This window comes from Mesoplodon bidens (assembly GCF_964165515.1).
Source record: "Mesoplodon bidens genome assembly, chromosome: 19".
Lineage (NCBI taxonomy): Eukaryota > Metazoa > Chordata > Mammalia > Artiodactyla > Ziphiidae > Mesoplodon > Mesoplodon bidens.
Window position 1 is genome coordinate 2612566 of NC_138179.1, and position 27895 is coordinate 2640460.

Sequence of the window (27895 nt, forward strand, 5' to 3'; positions counted from 1 at the left end):
TTAAATCTTGATGAGATGAGAAAGACAATCATGTTTTCCTTTAAACATTTCAATAAATTTACAAAAATATTCAGCAATTATGAACATACTGTTTGTATACTTAAAATTGCAACAATTTTCATGCTTTGAGTATTTTTTCTTGAGTGCTTTAAGGATATTTTGTTCTAGAAGATTCAAAGGTAAGACTCACATGCACACATGCTATATGACAGGAATTCTCCATATGATTGGCATTGTGGACTCTTCTAACAGTGTCAAACAATGGGAAGCAAGACATGATCACATATGTACTGTAAGAACAGCCTTGACAATCACCTATGTCTTTGTTTTCTGCTCAGTGCTTCTGCTAATTTCAGCAGATGTACAGCCATGACTTGTTTCCAAATGTCCCAACCCCCTCTCTGACTCACCGCAATTACATAAGTGCAAAGTTCTCAGCATTCAAAGAAAGACTGCAGGTGACACTTTACTTCTCTCTGATCCCTTTACCAAACCCCTATGTCACTTGTGACATTACTTGTTAATAGTCCACATTCCAAAAAAAAAAAAAAAAGGAGGTACACAAGTTTGCTAAGTTTCACTTAACCAACTAAATTTAAAAATGGATAAAATACTTAAATTCCTGCAACACAAACCTTGGTTTTCACACTCATTAGAACATTTTAGAATTACTCAAACATGAGAATTGAAAATGTGTGTGCTATTTGGAATAGAACTACTGAATTTATTCTCCAGAAGAAAAAGAAGACCTGAAGCATCACATTACTGGAACACCTGAAACATGCTGACAAGTTCTTATCTTCTAAACTTCAACAAAAGCTGCTTGCACAAACTATTCAACAAATATCTGCCCCTATTAAACAAGCCAGATATCTGATGTATTAAGGGAGTCAGAAGCTGGTCACTTCACTTCTTTCTGTTGCCTCCAGTTGCTAGAATACTGGCAACTCACATAAATATGTATAATGTATCCATGTAGACTCCCAGCATTGAATTGATGGGATCACATTTTTGAACTCCGTACACTGGTACTCTTCTGCAGACTTGATTACTTTCTGTGTGTCATACAGAAGAAACAGGCTGAAAAGAACTAATCCACCATAAATTGCCATTGAGTACAGAGTGGCACCAGCCACAGTGGTAGGTGGAAGAAACATAGATCCCATTGAGGACAAAAAGACGAGACCCAGGCCCACGCTCAGCAGTGTTCCCATGTTCAGAAACTTCTCGCTGGGCACACACATAGCCATGGTGGAGAGGCCTCCCACAGTGCAAGCCGTGTACCATGCAGCTCTGATGAGAAGAGGCCCCCCTAATATCAGCAGAGGAGCCACCACTGCACCCATCATACCAGAATGTAATAACCAAGCAAGATGCTTTGGGCCTGGGCTCCTGTCATATGATATCGAGTATACCAGCATTCCAGCTCCAATCATGGCTGCATAACAACTGGTGCAATCAAAGGTTGCACCAATTGCCACCCAAGAGCCTCTCATCATCAAATTCACGAGAGCAGGAGTTCTGCTCACTGCCAGGGAAGACAAAGCTGTTAAGCCAGTACTTCCTTCTAAGTACATATAAGTGGAATGAATTCTACCCTTCACATACTGAGGCCAAATTATAGCCTTTTCAATAGCGCCGATCTCATTAGACATTTCCAAGTCACAGTAACACAGAACACCAAAACAGCAGCCCCTCTAGCAATAAAACATCTCATCTGATCAATTTTAAATATTTTTTCCAATGATGGTTCCAAAGCTGCCTCTTTTGAGTCCTTGGCCAGTTTTCCCAAGCCAGATCCCAATTCTTGTCTTGGTGGCATATTCCCTGCTGGGTGTGAAGAGCCATCGATTCTTCGTGATGGAATTCTTCACAACAAGGGAGGCCTTGGTGAAAGCTGGGAGGAAACCTCTGGAAGGCAGTGTCCAGAGCCACACAAGTCTTGTGGCCAGTATAGTGGTGCACCTGGTTTACCAAGCAGATCTGAAATGCGCAGTTCGCGTTCGGGGCAGCGAAAGGCAACCAGGCTCACTTCCCGTGCCCTCCGCCCGCCTCTTACTTGATAATTTTTACTTAATAAAAGCTGTGTTGAGCTAAACTCTCAGACTATATGAACAGAAATCAGGGAAGGAAAAGATGAGTAGAACTATGCTAAAGTCTTCATCTTAAATAAGAAAAACTCAAGATACAACTTCTTAACGTCAGCAATTGGAAAACAATTTTGTAGCTTGCTTTCAAAAGTATTGACAAGAACTGTTGCACCATGCCAGTCACCCACTTTTAGGGTTAGCAAATTTTTATCACTTTCCTGGTCTGTCTTCCTCTCTTCTGCTCTCTTTTCCTTTTCTGGTTAGAAGTGTTTCACATGCATGATGACATTTTATATTTCTTTATCCGAATGTGATACCATCTGGAGGCATTCTGCATTCCTTTTGGCTTTGGACTTTTTATAAGCTGTGATCAGAATATATATGGTTAAAGATGCCCACTTTATCCAGTTTCCTATGTAGGATTTATGTAACGTTAGTGCTCATTTATTTTGATATGGAGATTGAACTCGGGAGGCTATGCATGGATTTAAGCTGTACACTTGGCTCCAGGATATAGAGAATGCTCAATGCAACTGAAACCTTGATAGTGCTGATGGGCAGGATGCCAAAGGCAACCTAGAGGGAGTTATAAGCACCAGATGGAATAACAGAAATTCCTGGTGGTTCTACATTGGCAACATCAAGAATCTAAACCTTTCTTACTCACTTCACTGCTCCTACTTTACTGTTACGTCTAACCTGACAATTGTAACTAGTTGACTTACCCACTCACCCTTCCCCACTCCCTCACCCAGTCTATTCTCAACACAATAATCTGAGTGGAGCCTTTAAAAACAAATCAGACCGTGCTCAAAACCTTCTAGTGGGATATATGCGCTCTTGATACTACGTATAAAATAGATAACGAATGAGAACCTACTGTATAGCACAGGGAGCTCTACTTAATGCACTGTGGTGACCAAAATGGGAAGGAAATCCAACAAAGAGGGGATATATGTATGTGTATAAGTGATTCATTTTGCTGTACAGTAGAAACTAACACAACATTGTAAAGCAACTATACTCCAATAAAAATTAATTAAAAAAACCTTCTAGTGACTTCTGATTTCACTCCAGCAAAAGCCAGCATCCCTACAATGACAGCCAGGCACCACACAGGGGACCTGACCTACCTCTCCTCATTTCCAAGCACTTTCTCCCTCACCTGTTCTGCTCCAGCCACACTGATGTTCCTAGTCACTCCCAGCTCAGGATCTTAGCACTTAGCACTTGTCGGCCTGAAATGTTCTTCCTCCAGTTATCCGCATGGCTTGTTCCCTGACTTCCTCAAGTCACTGCTGAAGTGTGACCCCAGGAGGGGGGCTTCCCATGACCACTCCTTATGAGGTGGTCATCCCCCTGCCCAGGGGGTTCCCCTTCTCCCTTATTCTCCTTTCGTATTCTCCATGGCACTTGTTCACGCCTGAGCCGCTCCAAGTGCTGTCAGGTATTTTGTTAGATTATGGTACGCCTATGAGAGTGCAAGCTTCACCAGGGCAGGCAGGTTGTTCCGTGTACGGCTGGAGCCAGGTACACTGCCCAGAATACGGCACAGGAAGCACTGAGTATGTATCTGGGGATGGTCACCACAAGTACACCTCTTGGCTTTCTTGGTAAGGTCTCAGACTCTTTATTATGAGATGATGGTCATGAAAAGAGACCTCCACGGCAGGGGACTGGAGAAAATACTATAATGAGGAGAAAGATCCTAGCTTGGTGTTGTGGGTTGAATTGACTGTGTCCCCCCAAATTCATATGATGAAAGCCCAACCCCCAGTACTTCAGAATGTGACTGTGTTTGGAGAAAGGGCCCTTAGAGAGGTGATTAAACCAAAATGAGGTCATAAGGGTGGGCCCTCATTCAATATGGCTGTTGTGTTTATAAGACGAAATCTGGACACACAGGGAGACACCAGGGATGTGCACACAGGGGAAAGGCCATGTGAGGACTCAGTAAGAAGGCAGCCATCTGTAAGCCAAGGAGAGAGGCCTCAGGAGAAACCAAACCTGCCAAGCCCTTGTTCTTGAACTTCTGGCCTCCAATTGTGAGAAGAAAAACTCTGTGGTTTAAATCACCCAGTCTGTGGTATTTTGTTATGGCAACCCTGGCAAATGATTATACCTAACTTCAGGGAAAACTGATATTTTGAGTTGGACTTACAAATGCCTGGGTCTACTTGTATATGTGAAGCCAAATGGTAACATAAGCTCATTAAAGGTTTCTAAAGGTCCAGTGGTCCTAGAGAGTTCATGATTACTAAGAAAGAAAGGTGTCCTACTAGTAGCAATTGTACAGAGCTAAGTTGACTTCAATCCTGGAATAATGAAGCCTCCCCTTAGGGGCAGACCACGACTATCATTGTCATCACCATTGATACCAATGCTGCCCTACCATATGCCAGGTCCTCTTCCAATGATTCCCATGCGTGCATTGAGTCATCCAATCCTCACAATAGCTCTGTGAAAGTTTACCACCTCATTTTACAGATGAGAAAACTGAGAGGTTGACAAAGTTGCCCAAGGTCATATGTTTTAAGTGGCAGAGCCAAGGTTTGAATTAGTCAGCGTCTCTGGAGCCCGTGCTTTTAACTCCTGCACGCCACCTCCTTTTATATATCTTCCCCTGCCTGCAAAAGGCTTTTTCCTGCACATTTAGATTTGCTAGTCACTGGCCTACAAGGACAAGTTCTTAGCTTAGCCTTCTATTAGCACAAGCCTACCTTTCCAGCTTTATTTTTATTATTCTCATACATTTAGAAAAGTTGTATCATCTTGTCTATCAACTTCTCCTTGCGCCCCTCCCCCTCCCCCACGTCCCTGCTTTCTTGGTCTTTGCCTTTTTTTTTTTTTTTTTTTTTTTTAGGTCATTCTAGTTTCCTGTAGTGCCTTCTGTCCTCAGTCTTACCTATTATCCTGATCTAGAATCTACTCTTGAAGACCAAATTCAAATCTTACCTCCCCCATAAGATCTTACATTAACGCTCCCTTCTGAAAATTTCATTGTACACACAACTAATTTGCGAATCAATCACGTACTTTTTAATTGAAATTTTTCTATCTTTGGCTCAATATTCTGTATAAATATTCTTAAGGCTTTACTTTTCACCAGTTTTATGTCTCATCTGCAAAACAGATTTAATTCATTGAGGGCAGGGATAAAATAGCTACTCCATATGATACTTTGAACATAACGAAAATAGAGATTTATTGATGTTCTTTGATTTGGAAAAGTAGTCAAAACAGAAGAAGGAAATAATAAATGTGGTCATTCTCGTTAACAGCTAGCACCATGCTGAATGCATTATATACACTAGCTCATTTATTCCCTACAATATATAAGTACTATCTATAAGTAAGTAATCTCATTATCACTATTTTATAGATGAGGGAAATATGTATCTTAGAGGTACTATGTAGTTTGTCCAAAGTGACACAACTTGTAAATGTTAGTGCTAGCATTTAGAAGTGTTGTGATGGATTAACATGAGGGATTTATAATAATGAGGGATTTAAATAGCATGAGTTACCAGAAGGGAGAACACAAATTGACCTCCAAATTTCTGGTAGCCACAGCCTAGAACTTGGTTGTTCACCAAAGTCTGTGTTCTTCTTGGACACGCGGCTGGACCACTGCAGTTAGATGTGGATTTATGCCTGAGCTCTAGCCAGTGGGACTTGAGCACAAAGGTTGGAGGCCATCTCTGGTCTTGTCTCTTCCAGGACTGGACAAGGATGCTGCTGCTTTGACCCTGCAGAATGGCAGAGCCACAAAATGGAAGAAACCTGGGCCCCTGAATCACCATGTGGAACACTGGCTGCTGAGTGGGGACATCACCTTGAGACTGTGACATGAGCAAGAGAAGAGCTTATTGGAGGGGCTTACTTGTTACGGCAGCCTCATTTACCTAACTGCTACATTCTAGTAATTGTCAAGGCAGTCAGAGAGCTCTCAACCCTCCTGGCACTGAACCAAGTATTTGCTGAGGAGTGTGAAAGCCGTCTTATAACACCTCTCACTTATCAGTTAGCAGCCTCTATTTCACAGGTAGTGGGGTGATACCAGTAGTGCTTGTCCAATCAATGGTGGCCTATGATCTATTGTGACACAAACAGTTTTAGGTAAAATGAAACAAACTGGCAAATAATACCTCTTATAGTTATGAGGAGTAGACATTTCCGATCCACCCCTAAATTAGAAATTCCCTGATCCAGGCACACCAGGTTCTAAGGTTTCTGAATTTAAATGACCCAAATACAACAAGTAATTTATAGAACAACTGAGAATTTATAAGGCTCCATAAAATTCAAATTATAGTACTTCTTGTTACCTTAGTCAGTAGTTCAAACATAAAGACTTTTGAAAATATCTGGAGGATTGATATAATTTACGAAAAATGTTTAGATGAGTGACAGAGTCAGACATTTCTGTTACAATGATGAGCTGGAGGGAGGCAGTTTTGGTCAGTTACAATCTTTCTCTCTCTCTCTCTCTCTCCCCCCCCTATCATTTTCCCCCTTTTTCATCATCAAGCACCTATCTGATGTCAAGAGCTGCCCTCTGTTAAGCATTTCTAGGCATTTTACCCATTTAATCACCCAGCTCTGTGGGACTCAGGAGAGCAGTGCTCTCTTCTGGGTATGGACTCAAGCTTGATTCCAGCCTTGGAAGGAACTTGAGAATTTCCTGTCCACTCTCTCCCTCTCACACTCCTTTCTTCTTTTCTCTTTTCTCATTATCTAACAGTTTATTGATTCTCAGGCCCAGGGCCAGATTCTGGCTTGGCGTCATTTTCTTCCTCAGTGCAGGCGACTGCAGTCTCCCTCTCTGACAGTAGAGGACGCCAGAAGACCACAACCCCGTGTAAATCGGGTTTATGGTCCAATTTTCCTTCTCACATGGAGCAGGAAACGGACAAGTGGTTTTTGGATGATAATGGAGTTCTCTCATTTTCCATTTCTTTATAACACAAGTGACATTTTTTGGCAGCAGCTGAGAAAATAGACTAATTTTTCCCACATGACCTCTCATAGTTTGCATCAATCTCCCTTCTTTCCCCTCTTCATACTCTGTCTTCTCAATTTACAGAAACTGTTTTTGCTTCATGATGCACTTGCTAGATTATCTGTGGGGCATGTCCCAGACACCACAAATTTCAAGGATCCCTTCTCTACTCACCTGAGTTGGCTGGCTCACTTCAGCTCATTGTATTGAAAGCCTGAAAAATGAAATCATTTGTGAAGAAGCTATCCTCTGGATCTCGTAATAAACTCAAAGTGTCTTTTGGTTGATGTGTGATTTGGCAGATTCGTAGATTAAAATGGTGGTGGGAGTGTGTTGCAGGGATGGATTGGGATTCTGCTGCTTTTACATTATTTACCGTCTCCAGTAGGCTTTTTATTGCCAAAAAAACATGAGAGGCAGAGAAAAGGAAAATTGTCTGGGCCATTATCTCTGGTGCTGTGGAAAATTCAGAGACCAAAGCTGCCACAGCCAGAAATGACATTTTTCTGCTGGTAGGGATTCTCTAGTTTATTCAGAGCCATGAACTCCTGCGAATGTGGTCCAAGTACAGACATTTTGTACTTGGCCGGGATGAAATGAGCCATATTTTTTCAGAAGACAGGGAATGTCAGAGAAAGGAGAGTTGAAGGTCACTTAGTGCAGTTCACTAACTTTATAAACAGCTCAGAGGCCTAAGGGCACTCAGCCTGTTGGGTCTCAATTCTCCTCAGTCTGTGGTTCTTTGTCCCACATCTTGTCTTATTGTCAACTAAGGTAACCTGTCAGGGAAATTGTATTTTCTTAGATTTGCCTGAGGATGAAGGCAGGCAATTCTTATTTATTTATTTATTATTTTTATTTATTTATTATTTTTATTGAAATATAGTTGATTTACAAAGTTGTGTTAATTTCTGCTGTACAGTAAAGTGATTCAGTTATACATATATATATACTTTTAAAAAATATTCTTTTCCATTACGGTTTATCATAGGATATTGAATATAGTTCTCTGAGCTATACAGTAAGACCTTGTTTATCCATGCTATATATAATAGCTTACATCTGCTAACTTCAACCTCCCACTCCATCCCTCCCCAACCCTCTCCCCCTTGGCAACCACCAGTCTGTTCTCTATGTCTGTGGGTCTGTTTCTGTTTTGCAGATAGGTTCATTGGCGCCATATTTTAGATTCCATGTATAAGTGATATCATATGGTATTTGTCTTTCTGACTTACTTCACTTAGTATGATAATCTCTAGTTGTATCCATGTTGCTACAAATGACATAATTTCATTCTTTTTAATGGCTGAGTAGTATTCCATTGTATATATATATACCACACCTTTATCTATTCATCTGTCGATGGACATTTAGGTTGTTTCCATGTTTTGGCTATTGTGAATAGCGCTGCTGTGAACATAGGGGTGCATGTATCTTTTTGAATTATAGTTTTGCCTGGATATATGCCCAGGAGTGGGATTGCTGGATCATATGGTAATTCTATTTTTAGTTTTCTGAGGAACCTCCATAGTGTTTTCCATAGTGACTGCAACAACTTACAGTCCTACCAACAGTGTAGAAGGATTCCCTTTTCTCCACACTCTCTCCAGCATTAGTTATCTGTAGACTTTTTTTTTTTTTTTTTTTTTTGCGGTATGTGGGCCTCTCACTGTTGTGGCCTCTCCCGCTACGGAGCACAGGCTCCGGATGCACAGGCCCAGCGGCCATGGCTCACGGGCCCAGCCGCTCCGCGGCATGTGGGATCCTCCCAGACCGGGGCACGAACCCGCTTCCCCTGCATCAGCAGGCGGACTCTCAACCACCACGCCACCAGGGAAGCCCTCTGTAGACTTTTTAATGATGGCCATTCTGACAGGCGTGATTTATATTTATATCTGCAGTTTTGATTTATATTTCTCTAATAATTAGTGATGTTGAGCACCTTTTCATGTGCCTATTGGCCTATTGGCCATCTGTATATATCTTCTGTAGAAAATGTCTATTTAGGTCTTCTGCTCATTTTTCAATTGGGTTGTTTGTTGTTTTGTTATTGAATTGTAGCTATAGGCTGACGGCATTGTCCTCCCCCAGGCCGCCTCAGCACCACACTGAGAGGTCGTCCCTGAGCCTGTGGTTCCTCTAGTGGGAAAAGAGAGCCCGAGGGGACATCCAGACTCCACACCCCGGGTGTTGTGGGTCACTTCTTGGGAGACCCCATGGGGATTGCAGGGACACTGTGGGGCTTGACCACAGGGAATCTGCGACAGAGAAGGGGGAGGGACTTGCAAAAACCAGCACTGGGGTCTTGGCAGACCCAGTCCCTACCTGCAGAGACCAAGTCTAGCCCCAGTCAGCAACTCTGCCCGTCTGCAGAACCAAATCGGCAGCACAGTCTGATCAGGGAAGCATAGTCTGGCCCACTGCTGAGTGTAGTTCCAGAATGTTATTCAGTGCTAAAGAGAAATGAGCTATCAAGCCATGAAAAGACAGGGAAGAACCTTAAGTGCATGTTACTAAGTGAAAGAAGCCGATCTGAAAAGTCTACATATGATACGATTTCGACTATATGACATTCTGGAAAAGGCAAAACTATGGAGAGAATTAAAGGTCAGTCATTATCAGGGGTGGGGGTTGGGGGAGGAATGAATAGGCAGAACACAGAGGAGTTTTAGGGTTGTGAAAATACTCTTTATGATGTTATAATGATGGCTACATGGCATTATGTATTCATCTAAACCTATAGAATGTATAACACCAAGAGTGAACCCTAAGGTAAATAATCGACTCTGGGTGACTATGATGTGTTAGTGTAGGTTTATCCTTAGTAAAAAATGTACCACTCTGGTGAGTGATGCTGATAATGGGACAGGCTCTGCACATGTGAGAGCTGGGGGTATACAGGACATCTCTGTACTTTCCTCTGAATTTTGTTGTAAACCTAAGACATATAAATAAATAAATAAATAAATAAATAAATAAATAACTTTCTTTAAAAAAGAAGAAATGTAGCTAAAAAGATTTGGACAAAGAAGCCAGGACATCTGGCTAGAATTCAAGCTCTGCCACATACTTCCTGTGTGACATTGGGTGTCCCTTAACCTCTGTGGTTTTTAGTGGCCTCATTTGCACCTTTAGGGAATTCTTTCAGATGTTTGTCCTGGTCTTTCTGGCACTCTTTAAAATTGCATGAGGACGACTCACAGATATTAATATTTATTCCAAAGAAATAGAGGAAGAATTGGTCAGAACTATCCTTTTCAGGTTTCCTCTAACTGCAGTACACAAGAGATATCCATACACAGATGTTAAAAAAGAGAATATGGTTATTTTATTTTAAAGGCGAGTTGGCTTTGAAAATAATCAGTTGAATTTCATCCAACAAGTCATAACTAATTTCATATTAAAAGTATTTTATCCAATACTTAAACCTAACTTTTCCTCCTAAATAAGTTAACATGTGTAGATACAGCCCAGCTATAGCACATGAGTCATCATTGACGACATCATTGTCCACCTTGTTGAATCAACTGAGACTGTTTCCAATGTCATTCGTAAAAGACTCCAAGACAGCCCTTTGGGGACGAGGTGTTTAACTGATAACTCACCACCAAACTGAAAGCTGAGCTCTCCCCCAAAGTCCGAATGAAGGAAGAGAAACAAAATGAGAATGTTTGATAGAAAAACAACAAAATTTCACAAATTCTTCACAAGAATCTCTACACTCCACTGGGATTTGGCAAAAGCTCATTTGGATGGATTGCATGTAAAGATGGTAGGAATACAACTTGGCTATCCCAAGATTGTCAGGGGCAATAGACGTCAGTGGTGGTGGTTTGAGGAGGGTGGTGAGGATTGCAGATCACTTCAGCTCAGGGATGTGAACTTAGTGTTGCTTTCTGAGCTCAGAACCTCACACTGGAGTTGATTTCATACCTTCACTGCCACTTACAGGCCAAGCCCTGGGGTCCTCCCTTTAGTCGTCTAAATCTTAGTGGGGACAGAAAGTTTTCTGCTTAGCAATTGGGATGGAAATCTAAGAGGCTGTAGAACTATATGGAATCTAAGGAAAAAAAAAAAGGTCATGAAGAACCTAGGGATAAGAAGACGGGAATAAAGATACAGACCTACTAGAGAATGGACTTGAGGATATGGAGAGGGGGAAGGGTAAGCTGGGACAAAGTGAGAGAGTGGCATGGACATATATACACTACCAAACAAAATAGCTAGCTAGTGGGAAGCAGCCGCATGGCACAGGGAGATCAGCTCGGTGCTTTGTGACCACCTAAAGGGGTGGGATAGGGAGGGTGGGAGGGAGGGAGACGCAACAGGGAGGAGATATGGGGATATACATATATGTATGACTGATTCACTTTGTTATAAAGCAGAAACTAACACACCATTGTAAAGCAATTATACTCCAATAAAGATGCTAAAAAAATGCAGGAAAGCAGAAAAAATTGCTTGGATATAGAGCTCCTCATTTGGGAATTGTCCAGGAAAAAAGAAAAAGTGATTTTTTTCCCCCTCCTCCCTTGGGCAAGTTTAACAGTCCACGTAGGCAGCCAGGCTCAGGGAATAAAGCAGAGGTATCCCATTCGGGCCTGGGCACTAATAAGAATATAATGTTCCTTCTCCCCTACAGTCATCATCATAGTTCAGGTCTTCTGGAGTTCCAGATTCCATTTCTATTTCCTTCCAACCCACCCTTTTAAAGCAACAATCCTCTTCATCACTCTGGTCTTTATTAAGCTGGATCTTCATCATTCATGGATTCAAGGCAGAACATCTCAGTCATGTAAGGACCTTCAGAATCTCAACACTGCCTGCCTTTCCCTTTTCTCCTGCCAATTGATTTCCCTACACATCAAGCTTCCTGTTGTTTCCTGCTGGAGTGGTGGTAGCTCATAGGTTCCTGCCCCTGCCTTCGGGCAATGCCCTTTCCCTCCTGTTGGCTTGGTGAACTCCCATGAATTCTTCAAAACTTGTTACAGTTATCATCTTCTTTTGGACTTTTTGCATCTCCCCAAGCCACAGTCCTTTAAACCTCCTTACATTTTCTTAGTGTACTATACACGCAGGCCTCCACTTCTGTTTTTATTTCTCTTTCCCTAATTAAATTGTGCCCATTTTGTATTTATCTTTATGGCCCTGCCTCCTAGCGGTATCAGTCATACAACTGAGGACAATAAATATTTGTGGAATAAATGAATTTCTTGGTACCTAACTTTTGGTCTTGATAAAGTGGGAATGTTATTTCACTTTGGTTACATACAGAGAGAAATGAATGCAGAAGGAAAAAAACTTAAATGATTTTTTCCTTTGAAATCCAACCCTATTTTGTATGGACTGCTTTTATTCTGGCTGCATATCAGTACTCAATCCCTGTTTTACGTAAACATGGACCCATAGGAGACATGATTGTTTAAGAAGTGGAAGGTAACCATAATAATAAGCTAAGAGAACACAATAGTCCTGAATGGGACCCAAGCAAGAGCTAAACAAATCAGACAATGGTAAGATAAAGTTAAAGACACTGAGATATTTGCTGTCATGTGGAAGAAGTATTTCTCCATTGTGTAAGGGTAGGTCATTCATATGTAACCCAATTGTCAGTTGTGTGTACCCCCGAGTCCCCTCACCTTCTGGAGTCAATGTTTATTTTAAAATCCAAATAAGATATTCCTATGGAAAATCCCACCTGTGGATTTTTGCCGAAAAAAAATGCTGCAATGTGCTTTCTAAATACTATTCTTCGTTTCTACTTTCTTTTTCTTTTTTATTGAAGCTTTGTGGGGACTGAAGGGATTACAGCATAGCATCATGAAGACAGGAATTAAAAAATTTATTGTCCTAAAATTCCCTGCTACTGGCTGTTATATGGAGGTGATGTGGTGGGCTGGCCTTCCTTCTTGTGGCTCATGTCTTCTGCTTATCCCTTCCTATCGTCCTGCCTGGGTTGCCTGCTGAGATTCAAAGTTCTTCTCACTTAACTGTGTCGAGCAATTCACTTCTATTTTTTCATATCCTTCCAGATTATGGCCTGAGGTGGGGTGGGGGTGGACATTCACAGTGAGGTTCAAGACAAGGCATGTATTTTTCTAAATGAACAGCATCTCCTCTGATCTGATGCTATTTGGCAGGTGTGCAGAAGAGACCACAATCTGTTCTAAGCAGTAGTTTTCTGCTTCTGGGTAACCATAGAAATAGTTGCTTTCTAGGCTCAGAATTTTCTAGAGCTGAAAACATGGAAGCCCACAATGTCTGATTTGGAAGCAATATTAGAACTCAGACAAATAGGATATATCTATGTCGTTTCCTTTCCTTTGTCCACATGTTTTCAACAGTTTTTCCTCATGATATGAAAAGGCTATAATGGTAAGTTTTCTTGTAGCATCAATATTGGCCATGACCCCAAAATGAGTCAGGTGCTACCTGCAAGCTTTAGTCAGCCCTATTCTTCCTTATTCAATAATCCTTTAAGTTGATCCAATTTAATTATTCTTTTAGTGGAATTGAACTTGAATGTCTCAAAATACTATCATTAAATATATTCAGCTTTGATTACCGTTACAAACTTGTCCAACAAATCTTGTGAAATTTATCATTGGTAGCAGTCAAACATACTAACAGTGGGACACCCATAACTAGCTAGTCTGTTAAAAATATCCTCAGGATAATAAAAATAATAGCAACAATGGCTATAATTAATTGAGCATTCCTATTTGTCAGGCACTCTTCTAAGCACTTTGTGTGTAATAGCTGCCTCACAACAACTCTATGAGGTAGGTACAATTAGCACACCCATCATGCAGATGAGGAAACAGAGGCACAAAAAGTTTAACATTTCTTGGAAGAAAAAAACAAAGTTTCCCTCCAAGAAAGGGAGGCATTAGCAGGTGGTCTATTCGGCTTCATTTGGCCTATGGGTTTCATGTTGGATTTTTTCTATTCCAAATGAGATGAAGAGTCTAAGATCCACAGAGGCGAAAACAGTTGTAAAGCCTTGGACGCACATCAGCTGACACTCATTTTGGTGCACTTTGCATTATAGCATCTGTTCCCCTTTATCTGAAGGGTTTTGGAGTTTCAATTTTTGCAGAAGGGGGCATGTGCTTTGCAGCTATCTGGAAGTAGTCAACAAATAGCAGCCAAGGGGCTCCAGTGGCTATTTTATTCATCTGTTAGTAGGAACATTTTGCCATTGCTTTCAGAAAATAAGTAATTATTATGGATTCACCAGTGACTGATTCAGGAATGCAGTTGGACATTCCAATAAAAAGTTCCACTGCTATGACCCTCTATTAACCTGATAAGTGCAGTATATCATCTTAGTTATACACTAAAGCTTAAACGTTATAGAATAGAGACCAGCATGGAAAATAAGACAAAATTTCTAAATGCACAATCGTCTTTTAATAATCTGGGGCTCTGTGATACCAAGCCACTTTGTGTCTGAGCAAATGACAGGTTAATTCAGAAAAAAGAAAAAAAAAAGTAATCCAAAAGGTTTCCTCATTACAATTTTCAATTCGGTTGAAAAAGTCAATTTGACAGTAGCAAATTTTTTTTGCTGCTAATGATAGAAATTGGTTCTAGTTAGTCTAAGCAAGAAGGAAGAATTTAATATAATGACCTGGGATCCAGTGACAGGAATGCAGCTGTGACTCAAAAGGGATTAAGAAGGCCAAGGGAAGCCCAGAAAACAGGCTTTATCTATATTTTGCTTTCATTTCTTTCTGCAAATTCTTTTCTTTTTCTTTTTTTTGGTCTGCCTTTGCAAATCAACTATCTCAGCTACTTCTACTCATACGACAATGGCTGTGCCTCAGTTCTCAAGTTTATGTAGTTTTCATATAACTGAACCCAAACGCACATTGAGATTTCACTCTCTCAAGTTACAGAGCTCTGACTGGCTCATTTTGGCTCTGGTGCTCGGCCACTGCCAATCGAGTCCTGAACAGTGGTTATGTAACTAAAATGTGGCTTGGAGAATCAGAGTGGAGAACTGTTTTCAGGGAAGAGGAACTTGTGAGCAGGACACACACTACAAAAGTCTCTTTTATTTCCATGTCAACTAGGTCTCTGTGTGAACCAGCCTTTAGAAATTAAAGGACTATGTCGAATTCAAAGACAGTGTCTCTTCTATCAAGCCAGGCGTATTTTAGACTAGATTGTTGAGTATGTAATTAGGTCAACAAACTTAAAATCAGCCCGAATAAACCAAAATGTTAATTTGAGTTTGCTGTAAACCAAAAATATATAATGGATCTTAAAGCTAAGTGGAAGTGCTTTGGATTATTCTTTTTTGTTTTTTAAACATCCTTATTGGAGTATAATTGCTTTACAATGGTGTATTAGTTTCTGCTTTATAACAAAGTGCATCAGCTATACATATGCATATATCCCCATATCTCCTCCCTCTTGCATCTCCCTCCCTCCCACCCTCCCTATCCCACCCCTCTAGGTGGTCACAAAGCACCGAGCTGATCTCCCTGTGCTATATGGCTGCTTCCCACTAGCTAGCTATTTTACGTTTGGTAGTGTATATATGTCCATGCCTCTCTCTCACTTTGTCCCAGCTTACCCTTCCCCCTCCTCATGTCCTCAAGTCCATTCTCTATGTCTGCATCTTTATTCCTGTCCTGCCCGTAGGTTCTTCAGTACCATTTATTTATTTATTTATTTATTTATTAGATTCCATATATATGTGTTAGCATATGGTATTTGTTTTTCTCTTTCTGACTTACTTCACTCTGTATGACAGTCTCTAGGTCCATCCACCTCACTACAAATAACTCAATTTCGTTTCTTTTAATGGCTGAGTAATATTCCATTGTATATATGTGCCACATTTTCTTTATCCATTCATCTGTTGATGGACCCTTAGGTTGCTTCCATGTCCTGGCTATTGTAAATAGAGCTGCAATGAACATTGTGGTACATGACTCTTTTTGAATTATGGTTTTCTCAGGGTGTATGCCCAGTAGTGGGATTGCTGGGTCGTATGGTAATTTTATTGGATTATTCTTGACACCACACCCTTAATTCGTGGGGGTTGATGATGTTTAAGATTTAGCTTAAATAAGACTACTGCATTTCTTGCTGTGATCGATGGTCAGATCCTTGAAGACTAGAGTTTTCAAATGCCTGCATATAATTATATAAATCAATCTAAGAGGTGCATGAGTAGAGAAAGAGGAAAGACTTGTCATGTTCCTAATGTATCTTTTGTATTCTCGTAAGACCTGAAAGAAACTTGAGAGATGACCCAGTTAAGAGCCCCTCATTTTACAGGCGGAAAGTGAAGCACAGAGAAGGGAATTGACTAGTTCATTATTAAATGATGTTTGAGTGGCAGATCTAGGATTAAAATCCTAGATTCCAGTCTTCTTTTTATTACATCCTACTATTAATAGTACGACTCACAAAACATATGACGGCACTGCTAGCGTGTTATACTTTCACTAGTTTTTAAATTAATTTCCCCAACATCTGGATTTTACTTATTCAAGTCTAATTTTTGATAAACAGGAAACTGAAAAAAAAAGTTAAATGTCATGTGCCAATCTCCCTCGACCAAATGGTGTGGGGTTAGAGTTTTGAACTCCTGGATTATAATTTGTCCAAGTTTTAAATATATATTGCATTATTTGTTTTTTCAATTTGACAGAATACCTTATTTGATTTGCAAATCAATCTTTATTTTAATTTCAAGATATTTTTTCTAAAAAAAAATGTTAGCTGGAAAGCCTAAGCACATTGGTGATTATAATTTTTTTTTTTTTTTTTTTTTTTTTTTGCTGTACGCGGGCCTCTCACTGCTGTGGCCTCTCCCGTTGCGGAGCACAGGCTCCGGACACACAGGCTCCGCGGCCATGGCTCGCGGGCCCAGCCGCTCCGCGGCATGTGGGATCTTCCGGGATAGGGGCACGAACCCGTGTCCCCTGCATCGGCAGGCGGACTCTCAACCACTGCGCCACCAGGGAAGCCCATAATTTTTTTTTTAATTTTAATTAAAATGATTGTTAAAGAAAAGCAGACTCATATTATAAAAAAATAAAATAGGATTGCAGGAGTCCTGCTTCCTAACATTGAGTTATGCTCCCCCGGAGCAGAGACCTTCAACTCTTAGTTGACTCATCTGAATTTTATCTCCATATTTCTAAATATGCTGAAAAAATATTGATTTTTTTCAGTTTTAGGTATTATTTTACCAACTGACTTTCTGTGCACAGCTTTTCCAACTCCTCTTCTCTTGAGCTACAGCTGTGGCAACATTTGCATGGTCATAATATTATTACCACTGAATTCTGGATTTCCCAAAATTGTACTATTGGGAAGGTGGGGGTAGAAGAAGTGTGTGTATATGTATAAGTGAAGGAGGTTAGTATGCACAAATCTAAACATTTTCTTCCATTGTCAGCTAGTGCAATATGATATACAATTTTTAAAAAAAATCAAGTGTTTTAAAACAAGAAAAGAAATCGGGCTTCTGGGCAGACTCTGCTCCTTGGTAAATATATTTTAAAAATTAAAATGTATATTTTTTATCAAAGAAATACACAATTACATGTTACTCTTTTGAATAAGGGTTTGTTTTCCCCAGCATTAATCATTGCCTTATTTTTTGATTTGCCTGTTTTGCACGTTATTGGTCATTAATTCATTCTAATATGCTCTACTGGAGTTGCTGCATGCCACTTCTCAGTTGATAGTCTATCAATTCTATTGTTTTCTTGGAGTCACCCATGTTGGAACTTTCTAACTTCTCGTGCCAGCCTTGGTAGGTTTCTGGGCTTGATGACCAACTAACATCCTGGGACGTCTCTTTACCTTCATTCTGGAAACTTCGTCCCCCTCTTGTGTTGGCTCTTCTGTTTCCTGGGTCCTTCTTCTTGGGCTACTTTCTCATTTTGTAGGGTATATTTTCCAGTCGTTTGTTGAGAAAGGGCGCTTGAGAGTTAAATTTCTTTTCGTTTATTTTTAAACTTTGATTCATGAATTTATTCAGAACGAAATGATTTATGTTCCTATGGTCTCATTACATTCACTGGACAAAAGGTGACTGCGAATTAGGGTTGTCCATCCCAAAGAGTGGTTTTCATGGTGGGGAGAAACGTCTGGTGAGCTAAATGCCGCCTCTTCCTGCCCCTGACCCACAGACATCGGCTCCTTTGCAGGCACAGTGGAGGGAGGGGGTGACATGGGGCCTGGGACATGGCCCCTGTTTTATCTCCTGAGTGTTCTGTTCTATTATGGGCAGTAGACAGACATTGCTGGGCAGTCCAGGAGGTGTAGGAGCCGCTGTGGATGGGGCAGCTGTCTCCTCGGCGTGGAGCTGCTGCTGACTTCGGGCCAGCCCCCGCCACCCCCCACCGCCTACGAGAGATGCCTGTACTGTGGGTATGCAGACCTGCAGGGTGGGTGGGGAGCTGGGCCGCTGGCCCAGGGCTCTTATAGTGAGTTGTTAGCAACTGCTCCGTGCCAGGCTCTGTGATGTTCTTGGGGCTCAGCCAGGCCAGGGAAACGTGTAACACAGACACAAGTGTAAACTGAGCCAGCATCTGAGCCAGCATCCATGTGTGTGAGCTCCACGCAGACCCTGGCTCACGTGTTTTACACGTGTTGCCTCATTCACACTCAACAACAAACCTGGGTCATTTCTGCCCCTCTTATTCTCATTTTATGATGAAGTATTAGTAAGGAGGGTAAAGTCGCTTGCTTGAGTCCACAAAGCCAGTAAGTGGCAGATCTGCAACCTGACCCCAGGCTTTTTGCCGCCTCTGGACAAGGTCTAAGTGCCTCTGAACACTTGACTGCAAACGTTCTTAAATGCAGGCAGTGCCGCCCACCAGTTACCAACACGTACAGTCAGCAGCTTTGCCTCCAAGGTGTGTCCTCAGGTTGCTCAGTCCAAGTTGCCTTCACGGCCCTAGGCCGAGGTCCTGGTGGAGCTCTGTAAAAGCCCAGGTGAGATTTGGCAGGCACGGGACAGTGAGGAGGTATGCTCCCTCACCAGGTGGGTGTAGTCAGGTCCCATCAAACCAGAGTGCACTGTTCTTTGTTGTTCCTGTTGACTTTGACCTTCATACATGATTGTAAATAATAATCCCTTCTTTGCCTGTCTTACTCTGTAGGTTGGAGAATCAGCTGAGATAAGAGATTGGAACATGTTTCTTTTCCCAAGTGCTATATCCAGGTGTGCAATTGGTGTGTTTACAGGGATACAAGTAAGCATCGGGCATGAGATAAGATTACACTTATAATTCAGATGTCAGGAAATTTAACCATAGACAAATGTAAAAGGCTTTTCTTTAGCTCTGTTAATGGAGGAAAGGAATGACTGCTTTTTTGTCAAAATGAAGGTGTTTGGTTTTAAACTTACTCAGTTCCTGCCATTTTGAACTGTTGGCTCATTTCTTTTCCGCCAAGTAGGTGGACATGGAGCATTCGGCTCAGGTCAGGCAAACAAAGCAATGCTAAGGAAAGACTTCTTTTCTAAAATGATGGGGTTTGGCAGTTTTCCCATGACCTGGGACCTCTAGATCCCCAGGAGGTAGCGAGCTACTTTGATCAGCCCCACGTAGGACACATAATCTCAGTGTCATTTACCTTGACCTGGGCTGTCAGAACGAGATATAAAGGCCTGATACAGGTAGGAAAGAAAGCCTAGCTCTGTAACTCATCGAGGAGAGGCGAATGGATCTGGGCCTGGGTGTCAGAACTGCCGGTGGGGCTCCCTGATAGTGAGACAAGGCCTCGGCCCAGGTGCTCAGAAATGTAGCATTGGGCTCTGATTATTTTCTTTTTGCGGATGATGCCATCTTGGTATTTATTGAGACTAAGTGCTAAGTTCTCTGCTCGTACGGTGAAAGAGAATACAGAGATAGATGCAATGGATCTTGCTCTCAAAACACTGACAATCTACCAATGATACAAGACGACACCTCATAGGTTCACCTGCCCAGCTTAGACCAAGAGCTCTGGAAAGCAGGGCAGCACCTTGTCCCTCTCTGCTGTCTTTCATGGCCTCGTACATAGTTGGTGCTCAAGCATTTGTTGTTATGACTTACTTTCATGATTAAATGCAAATGGTACAGCTTTTAACTCTGGTGTGGAGAACAGTTTTGACTCACGTGCCTACTCCAGTCTGGGGGCCGTGCCTGATTGGGCACCATGGGAAGCTGCATTAGGGTGCAGTGGGAGGTGTGCTGGCTGGAGACCAGCGAGGGAGGGTTGTCTGCTACAGGGTGCTTGGGGAACAGAGGCAGTAGGCACATGGTGGTCATTTGCCTTCCCAGATAAGTGCATCATGCTTACAAAAGAGGGGGCGGAGGAGTGCTTGGAGGAAATGAAACGCCCCAGTATTCCCTGAAAGGGTGGAGCAGGATTTAGATCAATAGAAAGAAGGGCTTTCAGTGATGGAGAAGACCAACGACAAAGACTCTAGGGTCCAGTGAGTCTGACATACATGTCAGGGTGTTATGGGAGCTGGCAGATATAAGCAGAGGGAGTCTTGGAGGAGGAAAGGGAGTCAGGTCGGATGGAGGCCCTGTGCCCGGTGGAGTAGCGTATCAGTTGGTTGTTGGGAGGTAGAGCGTAGACAGATCGTGTAGAGGTCTTTGGGGATGCCAGAAGGATGATCTTAGATGTGATACAGTCCTACGCTTTTCAAGAAGCTTTCCCAAATGCTCCAGATGCAGTTAGTTGCTCCATTGCACATCTCCCCACAGGAGATTCCCATTGCTCTGTTTTATCTCTGACTGTCATCTGCTGTGTCTAGAAATGTTTATGTATACATCTGCTCTCCGCCTTAAGGATGTGGACAGTGACTTAGCTATCTATGATTCCTGGTGCTCAGGACTGCACCTGGTAGGTTTGGTATACCCAGTGAATATGGTTGCATTAAGTTGAGATAGGGTGCCTGAACTGCCAAGCAAGGTGGGGTGGAGGTGGGCAGTGCTTTCGTGGTGAAGCTGGCTGAGGAAGTGTATGGCTGCCAACCAGACAGTTAAGTTTCTTGAGATTATTTCATGACCGAAAACATTTTTACTCTACCCTCTTGTGTGATTAGTAGTGTGTGTGTAGAATTCTATGTGGAAGGTCATTCATTTGAATTTTGAAGACATTGCTTCTTTGTTTTCTAGCTTCAAGTGTTTCTGTAAAGAAGACTAACATTAATATGATTCACAATTGTTATGGTTTGCTTTAAATATACCATCTTGCTATTAGCTTTGTATTTGTACCATCTATATTTTGTTCCCTTTTCCCAGTCTGCTGCCTTCTCTCAGATTAATTCAGTATTTTAAAAATTCCATTTTATTGGTTCATTAGCTATGTCCTTCTTCTGTGTGATACTTTAGAGTTTATAGCATACATCTTTAACTTCTCATAGACTACTTTTGAGTAACATTAGACCACTTCACAAATAGTATAAAAATCTTACAACAGCATAATTCTATTCCCCTTCTCTTGGTGTTTGTGCTCTTTTTGCTATATATTTATATTTTACTTCTGTCTAAATTATACATCTCATATTACATTCTTATTACTTTTATTTTAATCAGTCTTCTGGTGATTAACCTTTTATCTTTGGTGAGTCTTAAAAAAATCTTTATTTTACATTTGTTTCTGAAGGGTACTTTCACTGGGTTTGGAATTCTAAGTTGGCAGTTTTTTATTTTTGTTTTTCTTTCCATGTTTTAAAGATGTTGTTCCACTGTATTCTGGCTTACATTGTTCCTGAAGAGAAGTCTGTTACTATTCTTATCTATATTCCTTTGTATGTCATGTGCTTCCCCCCCGCCCTCCAGCTGCTTTTATGATTTTCTCTTTATTACTCTGTTTAATATTTTGATTATGACATAACTTGACTTATTTTTCTTTGTATTTCGTGTGCTTTGGGTTCATTAAGTTTCTTGAATCTGTGGGTTTTATAGTGATCATCACATTTGGAAAAATTTCTTCCCATTTTTTTTCTTCAAATATTTTTTCTATTTATCCCTCTCTCTCTTCCCTTCAACTAATTATTAGCCCTCTTGGAGTTGTCCCACAACTTACTAAAGCTCTGGGGTTTTTTTGTCTTTCTTTGTATTTTATTTTGGATAGTTTCTATTGTTATATCTTCAAGTTCACTAATATTTTCTTTTGCAGTGTATAATCTGTTATTAAGCCCATACAGTATGCTTTTAATCTCAGACATCATAATTTCCAACACCAGAAGTTCAATCGGGTTTTTGAGAAATGTCTTCCATATCTCCACATGGTTCATCTTACTTCTACCATCTTGAATATATGGAATATAGTAATAATAACTGTTTTAATGTCATTGTCTACTGACTATGTCATCTTTGCCTTTTCTGGGTCTGTTTCTATTGATTAATTTTTCTCCTTAGTATGGGTAGTGTTTTCTTTCTTCTTTGCATGCCTGGTAATTTTTGATTGTATCAGACATTGTCAAATTGTTGGGTACTGGATGTTTTTATATTCTAATAAGTATTCTTTAGCTTTGTTCTGGGAAGCAGTTACATTACTTACTTAAAGTAGTTTGATACTTTTGAGGCTTGCTTTTAAGCTTTCTGGGGTAGGATTGGAGCAGCCTTTTATCCAGGGCTAATTTTTCTCCGTGACACAGATAACATCTTTCTGAATGTTCTACCTAGTTGACCACGACTTACAAGGTTTTCCACTCTGGCTAGTGAGAACACAAACTATTCTTGGATGTGTGAATCCACTGATTGTTACCTCTTCTCCTTTAGGTTGTTCTTTCCACAGCCTCATGTGGTTTCCTCACATGCATGTACTGGTCAGTACTCAGCTGAAAATTTGGGAGGGATCTTTTGAACATTTCTGGTCTGTATAGATATTGTCTCTCAAGGGATTTGCCTTACAAATTCTAGGCACCTTTATCTCCTTGGACACCCAGCTCTCTCTCCTCAGTTCAGGAAGATGCCTGGGTTCAACCTGGTTTCCACCTCCCTGCACTGTTACCTGGAAGATATCTATAGATAGTAAACTGTGACAACTGTGCTTACTTTTATTGTTTGCTATTTTTAAAGGAATCTCTGTCCTGCATTGCTTAATGTCCAGTGCCTAAAAACCATCATTTCATATATATAAAATAAATATATACCTATATATAAATATATATATATTTTTCCCATTTAAAAAGTTGTTTAGTGGAAGGGTAAATCCATTCTCATGTTACTCCATCTTTATTGGAAGTGGAAATCGTGTTATTCTATTTTTGTGATAAAACTTAAGCTCCTTGGTTCTAAATCACTTAGTTTTGCTTTAGAATGTTTACACAGGCCACTCCAGGTGGCAGCATTAGGCATCATGTCATCATTCTTAGCTTTATAAAAGCCACTATAAGGGTCTTTATTTCTAGCATCTATAAGGTAGTTCTATTCCTACCTAAAGAGATATTTATTGGGGGTTAGGTCCCTAACACTTAGGATGTAGAAGTGAAGAAGGCATGTGAGGCCTTTTCCTTTAAGGAGAAAACATTAAATAAATAAACATAATACAATAGCATCCTATCACTAACTCTTTACCCTACCTTAGTTTTCTTTTTTTTGAATTTTATTTATTTTTTTATAAATCAAATTCTTATTAGTTACCCATTTAATACATATTAGTGTATATATGTCAATCCCAATCTCCCAATTCATCCCACCACCAGCACCCCCCACCACTTTCCCCCCGTGGTGTCCATACGTTTGTTCTCTACATCTGTGTCTCTATTTCTGCCCTGCAAACTGGTTCATCTATACCATTTTTCTAGGTTCCACATATATGCGTTAATATACGATATTTGTTTTCTCTTTCTGACTTACTTCACTCTGTATGACAGTCTCTAGATCCATCCACATCTCTACAAATGACCCAATTTCATTCTTTTTTTATGGCTGAGTAATATTCCATTGTATATATGTACCATATCTTCTTTATCCATTCGTTGGTTGATGGGCATTTAGGTTGCTTCCATGACCTGGCTATTGTAAATAATGCTGCAATGAACATTGTGGTACGTGACTCCTTTTGAATTATGGTTTTCTCAGGGTATATGCCCAGTAGTGGGATTGCTGGGTCATATGGTAGTTCTATTTTTAGTTTTTTAAGGAACCTCCATACTGTTCTCCACAGTGGCTGTATCAATTTACATTCCCACCAACAGTGCAAGAGGGTTCCCTTTTCTCCATACCCTCTCCAGCATTTGTTGTTTGTAGATTTTCTGATGATGCCCATTCTAAAGGGTGTGAGGTGATACCTCACGGTAGTTTTGATTTGCATTTCTCTAATAATTAGTGATATTGAGCAGCTTTTCTTGTGCTTCTTGGCCATCTGTATGTGTTCTTTGGAGAAATGTCTATTTAGGTCTTCTGCCCATTGTTGGATTGGGTTGTTTGTTTTTATAATATTGAGCTGCATGAGCTGTTTATATATTTTGGAGATTAATCCTTTGTCCATTGGTTTTTTGCAAATATTTTCTCCCATTCTGAGGGCTGTCTTTTCATCTTGTTTTTAGTTTCCTTTGCTTTGCAAAAGCTTTTAAGTTTCATTAGGTCCCATTAGATTATTTTTGTGTTTATTTCCATTACTCTAGGAGGTGGATCAAAAAAGATCTTGCTATGATTTATGTGAAAGTGTTCTTCCTATGTTTTCCGCTAAGGGTTTTATAGTGTCCAGTCTTACATTTAGGTCTCTAATCCATTTTGAGTTTATTTTTGTGTATGGTGTTAGGGCGTGTTCTAATTTCATTCTTTTACATGTAGCTGTCCAGTTTTCCCAGCACCACTTATTGAAGAGACTGTCTTTTCTCCATTGTATATCATTGCCTCCTTTGTCATAGATTAGTTGACCACAGGTGCATGGGTTTATCTCTGGGCTTTCTATCCTGTTCCATTGATCTATTGTTCTGTTTTTGTGCCAGTACCATATTGTCTTGATTACTGTAGCTTTGTAGTATAGTCTGAAGTCAGTGTGTCTGATTCTTCCAGCACCGTTTTTTCCCCTCAAGACTGCTTTGGCTATTCGGGGTTCTTTGTGTCTCTAGACAAATTTTAAGATTTTTTGTTCTAGTTCTGTAAAAAATGCCATTGGTAATTTGATAGGGATTGCACTGAATCTGTAGGTTGCTTTGGGTAGTATAGTCATTTTCACAGTATTTATTCTTCCAATCCAAGAAAATTGTACATCTCTCCATCTGTTTGTAGCATCTTTGATTTCTTTCATCAGTATCCTATAGTTTTCTGCATACCGGTCTTTTGTCTCCCTAGGTAGGTTTATTCTTAGGTATTTTATTCTTTTTGTTGCAATGGTAAATGAGAGTGTTTCCTTAATTTCTCTTTCAGATTTTTCATCATTAGTGTATAGGAATGCAAGTGCTTTCTCTGCATTAAGTTTGTGTCCTGCAAACTTTACCAAATTCATTGATTAGCTCTAGTAGTTTTCTGGTGGCATCTTTAGGATTCTCTTTGTATAGTATCATGTCATCTGCAAACAGTGACAGTTTTACTTCTTCTTTTCCGATTTGTATTTCTTTTATTTCTTTTTCTTCTCTGATTGCCATTGCTAGGACTTCCAAAACTGTGTTGAATCAAAGAGTGGTGAGAGTGGACATCCTTGTCTTGTTCCTGATCTTAGAAGACATGCTTTAAGTTTTTCACCATTGAGAATGATGTTTGCTGTGGGTTTGTCATATATGGCCTTTATTATGTTGAGGTAGATTCCCTCTATGCCCACTTTCTGGAGAGTTTTTTATCATAAATCGATGTTGAATTTTGTCAGAAGATTTTTCTGCATCTATTGAGATGATCATATGGTTTTTATTCTTCAGTTTGTTAATATGGTGTATCACATTGATTAATTTGCATATATTAAAGAGTTCTTGCATCCCTGGGATAAATTCCACTTGATCATGTTGTATGATCCTTTGAATGTGTTGTTGGATTGTGTTTGTTATATTTTGTTGAGGATTTTTGCATTTATATTCAATATTGGTCTGTAATTTTCTTTTTTCTTTTGTAGTATCTTTGTCTGATTTTGGTATCAGGGTGATGGTGGCCTCATAGAATGAGTTTGGTAGTGTTCCTCTCTCTGATATATTTTGGAAGAATTTGAGTAAGCTAGGTGTTAGTTCTTCCCTAAATATTTGATAGAATTCTCTTGTAAAGGCATCTGGTCCTGAACTTTTGTTTGTTGGAAGATTTTCAATCACAGTTTCAATTTCAGTACTTGTGATTGGTCTGTTCATATTTTCTATTTCTTCCTGGTTCAGTCTTGGAAGGTTATACCTTTCTAAGAATTTGTCCATTTCTTCTAGGTTGTCCATTTCTTCCAGGTTGTCCATTTTATTGGCATAGAGTTGCTTGTAGTAGTCTCTTAGGATGCTTTATATTTCTGCAGTGGCTGTTGTAACTTCTTCTTTTTCATTTCTAATTTTATTGATTTGAGTCCTCTCCCTCTTTTTCTTGATGAATCTGGCTTATGGTTTATTAATGTTGTTTATCTTCTCAAAGAACCAGCTTTTAGTTTTGTTGATGTTTGCTACTGTTTTCTTTGTTTCTATTTCATTTATTTCTGATCTGATCTTCATGATTTCTTCCTTCTACTAACTTTGAGTTTTGTTTGTTCTTCTTCCTCTAGTTCCGAGGTGTAAGGTTAAATTTTTTATTTGAGATTTTTCTTGTTTCTTGAGGTAGGCTTGTATTGGTATAAGCTTCCCTCTTAGAACTGCTTTTTCTGCATCCCATAGGTTTTGGATCATCATTTTTCGTTGTAATTTGTCTCTAGGTATTTTTTGATCTCCTCTTTGATTTCCTCAGTGATATCTTGGTTATTTAGTAACGTACTGTTTAGCCTCCATGTGTTTGTGCTTTTTACGTTTTTTTCCCTGTAATTGATTTCTTATCTCATAACGTTGTGGTCAGAAAAGATGCTTGATATGATTTCAATTTTCTTAAATTTACTGACACTTGATTTATGACCCAAGATGTGATCTGTCCTGGAGAATGTTCCATGTGCCGTTGAGAAGAAAGTGTAATCTGCTGTTTTTGGATGGAATGTTCTATAAATATCAATTAAATCTATCTGGTCTATTGTGTCATTTAAAGCTTATGTTTCCTTATTAATTTTCTGTTTGGATGATCTGTCCGTTGGTGTAAGTGAGGTGTTAAAGTCCCCCACTATTACTGTGTTACTGTCGATTTCCTCTTTTATAGCTGTTAGCAGTTGCCTTATATATTGAGGTGCTTCAATGTTGGGTGCATATATATTTATAATTGTTATATCTTCTTCTTGGATTGATCCCTTGATCATTATGTAGTGTCCTTCCTTGTCTCTTGTAACATTCTTTATTTTAAAGTCTATTTTATCTGATATGACTATTGCTACTCCAGTTTTCTTTTGATTTCCATTTGCATGGAATATCTTTTTCCATCCCCTCACTTTCAGTCTGTATGTGTCCCCAGGTCTGAAGTGGGTCTCTTGTAGACAGCATATATATGGGTCTTGTTTTTGTATCCATTCAGCGAGCCTGCGTCTTTTGGTTGGAGCATTTAATCCATTCACGTTTAAGGTAATTATCGATATTTATGTTCCTATTACCATTTTCTTAATTGTTTTGGGGCTTGTTTTTGTAGTTCCTTTTCTTCTCTTTGTTTCCCACTTAGAGAAGTTCCTTTAGCATTTGTTGTAGAGCTGGTTTGGTGGTGCTGAATTCTCTTAGCTTTTGCTTGTCTGTAAAGCTTTTGATTTCTCCATCGAATCTGAATGAGATCCTTGCCAGGTAGAGTAATCT

At 40.1% G+C, this 27895-nt stretch overlaps 1 pseudogene across 1 annotated transcript; it reads right to left on the bottom strand.

The window, feature by feature from the left end:
- Positions 1-906: 906 nt before the first annotated feature.
- Positions 907-6879, bottom strand: LOC308607676 (growth hormone-inducible transmembrane protein-like; annotated as a pseudogene). Its single transcript has 3 exons — positions 6797-6879; positions 1352-1965; positions 907-1162 (listed from the first exon to the last, which is right to left on the bottom strand). The product of its transcript is annotated as a growth hormone-inducible transmembrane protein-like (transcript).
- Positions 6880-27895: the final 21016 nt, after the last annotated feature.